We start from the raw sequence: 13496 nt of genomic DNA, 5'->3' as shown, positions 1-13496 counted from the left end.
GCTGGACTGTGCTGCAGAGCTGGGACTGCTAGATAGCTTGTTTTTAATTTTCTCCACAGGAAAGAGTAATGTGTAACTTCTCAGCAGAGTAACTGTCACAAAGAAAGAGGATAGAATAAAAGGCATATTTTGGCTCATGTCAAGATAAAACTGAACAAAAAAAATCTCTCTCACAGTTCTGTCTTTAAAATGCTGAAACTGAATTTATATCAAGATTTTTGGTTCAAATGAGAAACCAGCCTCAGACGCTCATTGGAGATTTTGGAACAATTCAATCTTCCCAAGATTTTCAGTGTGTTGGTTTCTGTATTTTGATTCAAATGGATCTCTAATTAACACTGTAAAAGGTTCCCGTAAAGAAATCACTATCAGCAGAGAGGGATGATGCAAGCATAGGGAAGAATAGTCAATTGGGGAAGAACTTCATTACACTTTTACACTTCGCAAAGTGCCTTTCACCAATGTCTGGGTGGCAATCTTAGCACTCGTGGGCAAGGCTAGCAGGGCGCTCTGAAGCAATAGGGACTTGACCTTGTTGCTTTATTTGCTAAAAATGTTTTAACAACTGCTTTTAGACATTCTGCTAGCATTAGAAGTAGTGATTTCTTTTTAATTAAAATCTCTTAAAAACTGATGTGACAGGATTCTCTGGAAAAAAAAAGAAAAAAGAAAAGAACTGGCAAATCAATTAACTAAACTAGAAGGTCAGTTTTAAAATCCTGCTGCAGCCTAATTAAGTCCTAGGCACTGACATTTTTGGCTAAAGATTGCAACCATAGTAATTAGTGTTGCAGGAAATTTCCATATGCCATTGTGCCAAATGAATGAGAGTATTTCATAATTGTTCCTGTAGGACTTCTTGCAAATAGCTGGGAGGGACATGATCCTATTGTAGGAAATATGCAAAGGCAATGTAGTATTTTCATTCCTATAATAGAGGCTCTCCAGGTCAGTAGTGTGAAGGAAAGAAAAGTCTAATACATGATAGGAATATTATAAATTATTGTAATATTGGTCTCTCCTTATTATTGCCTATTTAAAGAAACAACCACTATTTAAATAAATAGGGCAAGCTGTTAGTCAAAAGGCTGTGGATAAATACCTGCTGAATATGCAATTAAAAATCATGATAGTGAAAAATTTTATATGATAAAACAAAAGACGCTGCTAATTATTTTATTTGCATATATTTTAGTTAATTCCACAGAGATATTTTTTTTTACTTTTTTAATCATTAACTTTTCCAGGACTGCTAAGGCTTTGTTAAATGTCAGGCAATAAAATTAAAATGTCAGTATATGACATATGGGTCAAGTAGACTTAATAAACTTGAACTACATAATTCCACATTTATGTCTGGATTTTCCTTTTCTACTGAAAAATATGGTGAAAATGTGGTAAAAGTATGAAATATTTTTTGTACAGTTCACATGGCTTATGAATACAATGGACTGAGTCATTAAGATCTTTCTCTTCTCATAACACTGTGCAAACTTCACTCAAAGGGAAAAAGACTGCTCCCTTCTTGAGGGGTACTGCTACAAGAGGATGATTTTTGTAGCTTTTCTTTAACAAATCTGTCTCTTCAGAGAAAATTAAAATGCCAGAATAAGAAAATTACCGATTTACCCCATAAATAACATGAGTAAAAGATAAATTACTGTTTCACATGCGAAACAAAAAGGTAATTCTGCCATGCAGAAGGACCAGCCTAAATTCACGGATCTTGTATGTGTGCCTGAAATGGTGCTCTCAGATGGCCCAGCTTCATCTTCTTGTTCTAAGGCACTGCTCATTACTATTATGTCCCTCTTTCATTCTCCACAAAAGTGTGATGATTAGCACTTGGAAAAATAGTTGACAGCCTTCTCTGTGGTCAGCTAAACTGCAAAATGCTCAGCAGTGAATCACCGTATGAGAAACTTTCAGAGTGTCTACAAGCCCTGCTGGCCTAATGTCCTCAAGTCTCCACAGTAAGCCTGCAGTTTCTTCTTTCAAAGACTAATGTGATGGTCTGTGACTGACTGTGGCAATCAAAGAGCATTCAGGTGCATGTAGAGAACAATTTTCTGGTTGATCTGTTCTTTCAGGTGAACTCATTCAGTGAAGTGACATTTCGTGCTTCTCTTAGAAAATTTCAGTATTTTTTTTATTTTATTGCAGGTGGAGAACATGTGTTTTTCAAGCTATTGTTTCAGGCTCTATGCAAACTTAAGTCTTCTCACAGTAAAATCTGGTGTAAGAGTGAAGAGCAGGTGAGGATAAACTGGAGTCATAATGGCAGATTTTCAGGCACATATGGTCTAAAATTCAAGAAGTGGACAAAGGGCAAGTGTATTTCAGCTGCCAGGTGATCCAAATTTTGCACAGGATCTTGAAGTTTTGGGAGATTTACACAAAGCTCATTCCATGGCACTGTCCAATCCGTAGCCTACACTAACAATTTTTGAGCTACACTAGCAATTTTCCTATGCAACCAGTCTCCCCTAAACCTCAGAGTGCTTTGGCTTTGGGGATGGGGGGTGGTCCAGCTAAAGTGATGGGGGGCTTCCTACTCCAGGAAGAAATGCAGTTTGGGATAAAAAAAAAAGTGTGTTCCAGTGCTAAATATTGTACAAACATACATCTAAGTAGAAATAAAATTGACAAGCCTAGGTAGATTTTACAAATATAGTGGCAGATGTTTTTTCTGGGTGCAACAGCATTGATTTTCTCTTTAGGGAACTTAGTTCAGCAACAACCTCCCTCACCACCCATGAGACATATGCCCATCACATCCTCTGCTACATCAGTGGGTCATTATCCTTCCAATAAGTGAAAGGAAATTTGCTCTTGTGGCATCAAAATGAGCTGTTGATCACAATATAGCATTCAGTTTCCCAATAAGGCCATCTTTTTTTTTTATTTTACTTCATTAGTGAACACCTTTTTCCTCCTCTAGGAATAACCCCCCCAGGCTTTTTAAACACTCAGGCAGAGGAGGAGGCTATTCTTTCCCTGTACTTATCACCCAGAACTGGAGTCCTGTATTTCTGCCAACATTTCAACTACAGGACAAAATCTCAACAAAAGTGGGCTTCTGATCTGCTGGGACACAAGAGTCAAATTCAGGACCAAATTTGTGGCAACCGATATTTTTTCCAATGGCAAATATTGCTCTTTACTTGATTTTGCTGTTGGGAGACACCATCACTGGAATGCATTTATGTCAGCCAATTAGCAATATTGGATTAGGTCACAGAGCAAGGAAATTTTGTAATAGATCTTCTGTACAACACTAGGACAGGTACCTCACAACTCTGGTGTTTATTTCCTCAGCCCAAAATGGCAACACTGATGCTAAGCCATCCCTGCATCATACACAGTTTGTATATGATGAGGGCACCTACACTGTTTTATAGGCTTTGAAGTCTGGGAGGAGAAGAGGAGAAGACCCTGGAAGGACTTTGATGAGCACAATTTGTCCTTTTGCAGCTTTCAAAGCACCACAATATATTCTCACAAAAGACCTGTTTATATGAAGCCATCTGACAACATTTTCAGCACAAGTGTATATCTAATGCAGGTATGGTGGTACAGTCTCTGGATTTTGAGTGCACATTTAAATGGAAAAAACTTTCAATATCTTCAAATAACAGCAGGATGCTGGATAATTTACATTGTGCCTCATGCAGGCAGGCATAAAATCCAGCACCCTGAAACTGTGCCTGCCACACACTGAGTGCTAAGAACTTACTTGTGTTTGTAGAGTGTTTGAGAGAAGAGGCTGCTAAACTCACTGAGCAACAGTGCCTTTCTTGAGACAGAGTTCATCCTCTCTAAAGGCTTCAGAACAGATGAAGCTGAGCTAATCATCAAGAAACCCTCTAATCTCTATCATTACTTAGGTTTTCATGTTAGTCATTGTGACAGCTTTTCCCCCTTGTCATCAGGGGAAGAAAGCAGTGGTTGGCACTCTCTGGCGAGACTGGAGCCATTTATGGCAGGCTGAGCTTTTCCAAGTTAGTATTCAGGAGTCATACACAGTCAGTGAATGGAGAGACAATCTCAAAAAGGTGTCGTGAAGGGCCTGGCACAATGTGGGGCTTATGTTGCATTCCTCTTGGCTGACTGTCAAACAAAGGTAGAGCCAAGCATTACCAAAGGGTATTAATGTGAAGAGAAATACAAAAATAAACCGGTTACTTAGGCCACTAGCTATTACAGGCAGAGAAATAATACAGTAAATCACTGAAATGAAGAAATAGTGGCAAGAGGTACTGAAAACTGAGAGATATTTTGTCACTAAATTGCAGCATTAATAGCACTTTGAAGCTTCACATTTAAATTGCCTGTTTCTGACACTCAAAATGCACATTAGGAAAATGATGCTTATTTTATAGCTGCTCATTAAAAGGAAGGGGATAAATAAGATGGAGTTTTAAACTATAAATCTCTTTTGTAACAAACAACCAGTAAGAACATATGGGGAAGACAAATAAATGGATAGTGAAAGAAAAATTTTTAAAATGCTTTTGTAATCTGGGGTGTAAATGAGCAACTGTCTCATCTGATCTAGGAAAAGTAATTTTTAGAAGGTCTGGTTGTGATTGCGAGTGCAGGAGATACTCGTATGTTACTTGATAATGAAGAACTAGAAATAACAGAAAAGGTTTTTTCTTTTCCCTTGCAATAACTCAGGCATTGTGCAATTATACTATTTGTCTCTACTGTACATGACTGCAATACTACATGTATTTCCCCACCTACAGATACATCAGCTTTCCGTAAATAACAAGGCATAACTCCAGATTACTTCTGAATAGCCTGTATGACAAATTCAAGGAAAGAAGCAGAAGGAACTTACACATCTCTGTGGCATTTAGTCTTCCTGGAAAGGTTTTTCATGATCACCTGTGTAACTTCCCAGCACTTGTTAATGGCTGCCCAGTAGCCTGCTGCTGCTTGACTATTTGCATAGCATCTGCATTTATCTAATCTTTATTTATTTTTTAAAGACTGCAAAGTTACAGCTCATTTGCAGTGCTTCAGGATTTGAGTATTAAACAAAAATGCAAATACAGCAGTAAGCTCTTAATGAGATGTATCCAGCTCATTTTTTTCAGCATTAGCTCCATTCTTTATCTTGTTTGAGCATTCACACTATAAACTATTCATCAGCTCCAAACTTCATTTCATTATATCAACAGCTTTTGCCATATATTTTACAAGTTTAAATTCTAATTTTATCCACAATAAGAATAATAATGATGTTTCAAACTGGCATTTATTGTCCAAAGGAAAATAGCTCAAATACTGTACCAAACCATCTTTTATTCTGCACCTTGGAGAGTTACCGACCCAAAATGCAGTATTACAAACTTCTGGGTTTGTGGTACTTGACTGCTACTTTGCACTAACTTGAAAGATGATAAAGTCACAAGGTAAGGGAAATGCTAGTTCCACACACTTGTGGCTATAATAGGAGGTCTGCTTAAGGCAATTTAAATACCCTGAGGAAAATTCCTACCTTTGGATGTATATGAGCATACACCACATTTTTAGTTTCTAATTTTAATCATCCAATGATATAAACCAAACTTTTGCCTCCAAGAAAAGGAAACATGATTCTCTGATTAATAGTGCAGTGTGGATAAAACCCTCAGGCCTGGGCCACTGAATCACTTGTGATGAAACCCGTGTCTCACCCTGGGAGTTCTCCTTAGATGCAAGGAGTGCAGCAGCTCTTCCCCAGAGTTGTCAGAGACCTCCTTCACCTCCCTCATTTTTGGGCTGGATTCCCAGGGCTAAGGAGAAGGGATGAAAGGGAGTACTTGCAGTGCTCATATTTATTCTTTCAGTACTAATATTTCATTACCAGTATTTTTTTTTTTGTCTCTCCTGACATACTAACTGTCCTGGAGAGAAGAGTGTGAGGTGCTGGACACCCATAAATACAACTTGTAAGGAGCATCAGGGGTCACATCCTCTCCCCATCACTGCCAACAGCACCCACCTTTTCTCATCACTTTGATAGCAGTGTCAGAATCATCCATAAGGTAGTTTGCTGCCACTGCTGCAGAGTGACCCACGCCCAGAAGGATGATTAGTCCTTCATGTCAGGCTTTCTCAGCATTTCCTCTGGGATTATGTGGTCTGCAACAAGGACTATCAATCTCTCCACCAGCTTTGAGAGATCAGATCTGTCCGTGATCTTATTGATGGTCCTCATTCTACTGCATTTCCCTCCCAAACTAAGAAATGAAAAACAAGCTCTGGAGCCAAAAAACTACCTGAGTGTTTCATGAATGCCTCTATTGCAGCAATAACACCGGTTAAGCTTCTACGCCAAAATCAACTCCACTGTGAGCTACAGAAACCCTTATTTTCTCCCCAGAAAATATGCCTGGTTCAGTTTCAGCTTAGTTTTTAAAAAACTGCAGCCTCTTTCCTCCTGTTCCCTCTATGCCTCATGCTTTAATCTGTGGGTTTGTGCACACTGCAGTTTTGATGAACAGGCTACACTGTGCGGGGTGCATATTGCTCTGAGTGCCTCATAGCAAATTTCTATTTACATTCATTACAAGCAAAGGCTATAAGGCTCTACAGGTTTTTCTTTGCAATTTTAAAATGCATTCATATAAGGTACCGAATTTTATGCCCAGATTGGCTTTGATGGTTAATGTGTTCATTTGAGAAACAGAGCTCAAAACTTTGTCACTGTGACAACTTTTACAGCATCTTTGGTATCTTGCTTGGGAAGGAACAAGGTTTTGCAATATCGATTTTTTGGTCTTAAAATCCTCAAGATAAAGACTTCATTGATGCATCAACAATAAAGCTGATAATATAATATACATGCTAATATAATAATATCATAAATATTATTACATAAGTAATACAATAAAGATGGTAATATAACACAGTCCTAGGGTTTTTAACTGCCAACATTTTCTTAGGATACTGCAATGTTTCTGAATTTTCACTGTGGAAAATTTCTTAAGTGTCTTGTCTTTATTGTTCGTTCGTTTGCACTAAAGAATTATCAGCTCCACAAACTCCTTGTAGCTCCCAGTGGAACTAGCACAATTATAAAGTTGTGCCTTATTGTCTTCTTAGCAGAAGGTATCTATTGGAAGAAAACTAATCTCTACATTAGATTCCATCATGAACAAACAAATCGTTTTAATTGGCTGTGTAATGAGATGTCCTTTCGTAGAATACGTACTTGGAAAGTTCACTGTTACAGTGGATCTGCTAAGTTCTGCACAGGATGAGCATGACAGCAAAACTAATTGTAAGAAATACAGCACAGCTGTATTTTGGCTTTTGAAATGTAGATCATTCATGTATTGCTCTTCATTATCTGTTTAGCTGTTTTTAATAATTTATCAGACTAAATTCCCACTATTTTACAACATTATGCATTTGGGGGTTTTATTTGTTTAAGAGAAAATGGCAAAGTGGTATACTGCAGTCATAGGTCAGTTTCATCTTAAAATAATTTGTATTTCACCTGTTCCTTAAACACAGCTGATTTTAAACAGACGACTCCAGGATTTCTAAGATATTAGGTTTGGACTGCTTGATTCTACTGCAACCTTTCTTTCTGTAGATTACTAATTGTGCCAACCAGTGTATTTCTGATAGTGGAGCAGGGAGAGCTCTTACCTTCAAGGTTATGGGATCCAACCGCACAACAATTTCATAACCCTTAGTAAAATCTTTCTTATCCCTCCTTGTGGTGAGCATGGCTGGTGCACACAGCAGCATCCAGCCCCATAGCACAGCAGAAGTGAAAGCACACACACAGTGGCAAATTCCCCAGCTATTCCCAAGGTCACAGATGTGGGCACATGCATGCAGGTTGGACTGAGTGAAAGGAGAGTTTTAGGATATAATTGGAAGGTCACAAAATCCCATCTGTCCTGTGATTTTGTTGATGAGGCAAGTAGTAAGAATTTCTTGTATAGCCGTGTGCTTCAGCTGTCCTTTTCATAATGAAGCTGAACAAAATAGATTGGCTTTGAGTTATAAAAACTAGTTCAATAAATGCATTTCATAGCTCTTGTGCATTTGTGTGGTAGGTAGCTCTTAATGGGCACTTTTTTGTCTGTCCTCAAGCTCATAGAGACGGTCACAAGGCAACTTGGCTAGAGCTTGAAAAGAGGTCACAGAAGAAAATCAGAAGGGTCCTTATAGAATGTACAGGAATATTTTATCTCTTTTCCAAAATCTAATGACTAAATTTCTTTTGTCTTGTTAGGGTTATCTTTCTAATGAAAAACTCTACTGTTGTTTTGTGCAAGTGTACTCTCTTAAACTTTGATTATTTAAAGCATATCCTAACATGCTCAGACATCTACTGCTGCTGAGATCCCTGCTGTTGAGTTAAAAGGTATCAGCACCAGCCCTGCAATGGGTTTCAGCGTGGCTTCAGAAGACATGACCACAAAATATTTCTAAGGTAAATGCTTAGAAACGTCTAAATAATGAAACTGTGTCAATAGAATTAAAAATCAAGTTGTAATTTTAATGCAAGTATTCCATCCAATTTTTTAAACATTTTCATAAAGTATCTTAAGCTATCACATTTCTCTTTTCATTATGAACAATGTATCAGAATTTCTGTAATTTGTTTCATTTTATGTTTTTTGATACTTTTCTATACTCACTTTTAATATCTAGAAGATATCACCCCTGCTTGGACTTCCTTGCCTTCTCAAGGAGCTGCTGTTTAGCATTAAAGAAGCAAGTAGAAAAGGCATGTTTGAATCAAGATCTTTGAGGCAGATCTTTAAGATCTTCTGCTTCAGTGGAACAGATCCACTGAGACAGTTAAAAACATATAGCTGGGAGCATGTGAATGGTCCCCTTAACATGAAAGACAAGCAGGTGGTGTTCATGTTTGGGTATTCAACTGTAGCCTAAGTCGATGTTAACAACAAATTATTTTCTGTGGATATTTTAGTGCTGTGTGAGAAATGGGATTGCTTGCTTCCTACTGGTTCAGGAATTGGCTTGAAGAAAAGAAAAAAAAAGGGGAGGGGTTGGGGAGAACAGAGAGATCCCACAACAACAACAAAACACTACTGTAATCTTCAAAAGCAACTCTTAAATGGACAAGTCAGAGATTAGGTGGGCTGTAGAAGTGAGCAACTTTTATGGCTTTGAAGTTGCTCCAGGGTCAGTGGGCAGCACACTGCTGGATTGGTCTGGCTGCTACTTTTGCATTATTTTACTGGTACCTTTGGTGCATTTGTTTGGGGGTAGGGGTAAGCCAGAGTTTCCATTGCGGTGTCTTTCAGAGGCACTGTGTTCACCAACATTAAATATCTCTCCAATTTTATTTTGAAAGTAAATACCTCTTCCTGTGGTGACTAAATGCAGTATCAGCCATCATATTTATCATTCAGCTGACACTTGTCTTGACCTCACTTCTTCAAGTGTCCAAAGTTGGCTCCTCTCTTTATCCACCACAGACCAAAGCCTTTTGCAAAACTTCAGCTAAGCTTCTGGCTTGACAAATGCATCCATACTAGCAAATGACTGGGACACAGGACTGGAAGGGATACTAAGCAAGTTTGCAGATAATACAAAACTGGGAGGAGCAGTTAACTCCCTTGAAGGCAGAGAGAACCTGCAGAGACCTCGACAAATTAGAGATGGGCAATCACCAACCATAGGAAGTCCAACAAGGGGAAGTTCCAGATTCTACACCTGGGACTTGATAACCCTAGATGAACGAACAAACAGACTGGAGAGCAAGATGCTGGAGAGCAGTGCCATGGAAAGGGACCTGGGGGTCCTGGTTGATGGCAGGTTGAATGTAAGTCAGCAATGCCCTGGCAGCCAGGAGGGCCAACCTGGGGTGTCCTGGGAAGCATCAGGGACAGCATCGCCACCGGGCAAGGGAGGGGATTGTCCCACTCTGCTCTGCACTGGGGTGGCCTCACCTTGAGTTCTGGGGGCAGGTCTGGGTGCCACAATATAAGACAGACATTAAGACATTACAGACCATCCAAAGGAGGGCAACAAAGATGGTGAAGGGCCTTGAGGGGAAGCCTTATGAGGAGCAGCCGAGGACACTTGGTCTGTTCAGCCTGGAGAAGAGGAGACTGAGGGGAGACCTCATTACAGTCTCCAGCTTGCTCACGAGGGAAGAGGAGGGGCAGACACTGATCTCTTCCCTGTAGTGACCAGTGACAGGATGCGAGGGAATGGCCTGAAGTTGTGTCAGGTAAGGTTTAGATTGGATATTAGAAAAAGTTTCTTCTTCCAGAAGGACACTGGAATGGGCTCCCCAGGGCAGTGATCACAACACCAGCCTGACAGAGCTCAAAAAGCATTTGGACAATGCTCTCAGGCACAGGGTGTGACTCTTGGGGATGGTGCTGTGCAGGGCTGGGAGCTGGACTCCATGATCCTTGTGGATCACTCCCAACGCACCTTACTGTGTGATTCTGTGATTCTGTGGATATCAAGTTGCTGTCCTGCTGCTGAAGCTGAAGCTGGACCTTGCCTGATGCTGGCATGGAGGAGCCTGGGACACCAGGCCACTTCTTGACCCCAAAAGATCCCAGTACAATAGCAACTCCTGTTTCATCCCAGCACCTCAGAAGAGGCAGAAATCTAGGAATTGGTATCCCAGTATCTGTTCTGTATGAAATTACATTTACAGGTCATTTGGATGTGTTGGCATGAATCAGATATGTTTGAATTATTTACAGGATGTGGTGGCTTCAAAGAACCTAATTAGAGTAGAGTAGCATGTTTTAGAACCTGAAAAGGCAAGCTCTGCTCCTGCAAGTAATTACTGCTCTAATGAACAAACTCAGAAGAGTGAAATGCATAAACGGATTCTGTGGGATCACTGCACAGAACATATTTTCAAGGCCAAGGAGAATGGCAGTGTAATAGCTGTGAAACTGTAAAAGTATTAGTGGTAAAAGAAATAACAGCACTAAAACTTTATAGTGCAATATAGTCTATTCAACATCAAAGAGGCAAAGTATCTCATTCAGTATGAATTAATAGAAAACCAGTATTTACTCACCAGAATGGAATTCAAATATTCACAGAAAATACTGTGTTTTAATTTTACAACAAAATGAATCATACTTAGCCTCTGTGCTGCTGACACACCTGTTACCTCAGGTTCTTTGTCTTCATTTCAGCCGTCACAAACTCTGCCATAAACCTTAAGGACTTTCATATTCCATAATTCAATTTATAGCAGCTTCAGGTACTATAAGAAGTGTCCTTATAAAAATGACATCCAAACAGTCCCTACATATTCCTGCACCATAAATGCCGTATGAATTCACTCATTTTAAAAGTCAGTTCAGGAGTTTTTGATCGAGAGTGGAGATTCAGCCTGATAACTTCAAGTTAAACTGTGTTATTTCTGTGTTTTAAGTATCATTGTTGACTATAAAAATTGTAAAATAAAAACTTAACTGAAAATTCTCCAGGGAAGTGTTTGAGTCAGATTGCAGTATGTTCATGTGTAGCTATATTGTCTCTACTCTGGTGACAGAAAGAAAAATATGGGGGTTTTTTTCAGTAAACTGAATGCATATCTTTCAAAGATCTCACAGGGAATGGTTATTTATAGCACTGAACTTCCATTTTAAGATGGGTACTTTTTTTGTTTGTTTTTGCCTGCCACCAATAACAAGGATGCAAGGCAGCAAATCAGATCCTATAATGGGTATTTTACCACTTTCATTCTTGTTGGTGTTTTAGACATAATTGTGAACTTCTGTTGAGATACTAAGGCTGAAATTTGGACCGGTTGTGATCATTAAGAAACCCTGGTCCTAAACTTATCATGTCTGTAAAATATTGGTGTTCAAAAACCCCTCAGCTGTGGACAGCTGTAAACCTACTTACTTATTACTGTTCCTAAATCCCTGCAGGGTGAAAGAGAAATGAAAGATATTATAGCTCTCCCCCTCTTTTATGTTTTTATTTGTGGCATGTCTGACCTGCACCTCAGCCCTTCAGTTATGATTTCACGGTGCACCATTTACTACACACAGGTAACAGCAGCCTACCTTGTAATCTCCCAATCAAAATCTAAAGACCTTCTGTATGTCAGGGATATTCTGTTATTAAACCCCAACATTATTAGTTTTTCTTTCCTTTTGACAACAGAAATAGAAACGTGTCAGTGAGAGAAACTCCTCAATTATATGGATTTTTTGAAGGGCAGATCTGAGCCTCCTGAACTTTATCCTGTTTTTAACAGCTTGCTACAAATAGGGAAGAAGTAGCCTGGCTGGTTGCCAAATCCTCCAAATCCAACTTAAACACCCATTCACTGGCTTTGTCTAGACTAGGGTCTGTAGGGGATTCATTTGCAAATGTTTGCTCACCCTTTCTAACCTGAAAGGGCAGAATGCCTGTAACAAACACTGATTTGACCAATCTACAGTGTCCCAGATGTCCATGGCTCTAGTCAGCCACTGAGGCAGTAGGGGTGAGGGTACTGGGTATTACTGCCAGACACCAGTTCCTTGTTTCTATGCAGCTGAAAGCATCACATCAGGGGATTTTTCCCCTTCTGAGTGCAGCATTAGCTCAAGGTACCACTCAAGACTGGTCCAAACTCAGCGAGCAGGTACTGCACTGAGGCAGAGGAAGAGCATGGAAACCTCTGCACATGACTCAACCAGAAAAAATTCTTTGTGTGGTGTCTGTTTGATCAGCTTAGCAAGAAAAGACCTTGGTGAGGGTCTTTTCTGAGACAGAACCTCAGGTTTGTACCTGGAGCAAATATTGGAGAAAAGAAAGCCCTCAAAGAACATGGGGGACATACCTGCAGCCAGGGAGGTGAATCAGAAGAAGTGCATATGGTCCTTCATCTTGCCAGGTACATGATCCTCAGGAATTCATTTAGGCACCCTTCATGCAGAGCCAGAATTTGGGTCTACTGAAAGTCATAATCAAAGCCTGCAGGTACCCAGCTTGCAGAAACTGTAAATGTTGAGCTGACGGTCAGTTTCCATGCTTTACTGTCAGTTTCTGATCTTCCTCTTGAAAACATGGCCCAGCTATTAAATTGTTATCTCAGGGACTTGGTCCTAAATGTTATAAGGCATATATAGTCTCCATTGCCCTTAGGATCCCAGTATATAGAAACATCATTTATGAGGATGCTGTATAAGGTTTTTCTTCCTTATGAAGAATCTCAGTCTTGTGAGTGGCAAAACTTTTATCACCAGCACGCAGAAACCTTCCTGCCAAAGACAAAATTGCTTGCTGAATACCAAAGCCAGAGGAACAGAAAGAGGTGGATCTGTGGAGGAGTGAAAAAAGGGAGAGGCCAGCCCTGAGATGGATGTTCTTTTCTACTGTGAAAGCTATTCTCATTATTTTTGGAGTCCAAACAGTTACATAAAAGGACATTCCTTTGACTAGTGTTTATCTCAGTTTTAAAATACAACTTTCATTATGTGTTAGAGCTCAATAATATTTATAAACACAAGTGTCTGCATTGCTTCACCTCTGAC

At 39.6% G+C, this 13496-nt stretch overlaps 1 long non-coding RNA gene across 2 annotated transcripts in view; it reads right to left on the bottom strand.

Moving 5' to 3' along the window:
• The window catches only part of LOC108447584, a 34873-nt gene extending 21653 nt beyond the window's left edge, over positions 1-13220 (bottom strand). For both annotated transcript variants that reach the window (XR_001863245.1, XR_001863244.1), the window contains exon 1: positions 12803-13220. This is a non-coding gene — a long non-coding RNA (uncharacterized LOC108447584). The remainder of the gene's footprint in view (positions 1-12802) is intronic.
• Positions 13221-13496: the final 276 nt, after the last annotated feature.

This window comes from Corvus brachyrhynchos, unplaced genomic scaffold (genome assembly GCF_000691975.1).
Source record: "Corvus brachyrhynchos isolate BGI_N302 unplaced genomic scaffold, ASM69197v1 scaffold56, whole genome shotgun sequence".
NCBI lineage: Eukaryota > Metazoa > Chordata > Aves > Passeriformes > Corvidae > Corvus > Corvus brachyrhynchos.
This window is presented reverse-complemented; position numbering and strand designations above follow the sequence as displayed.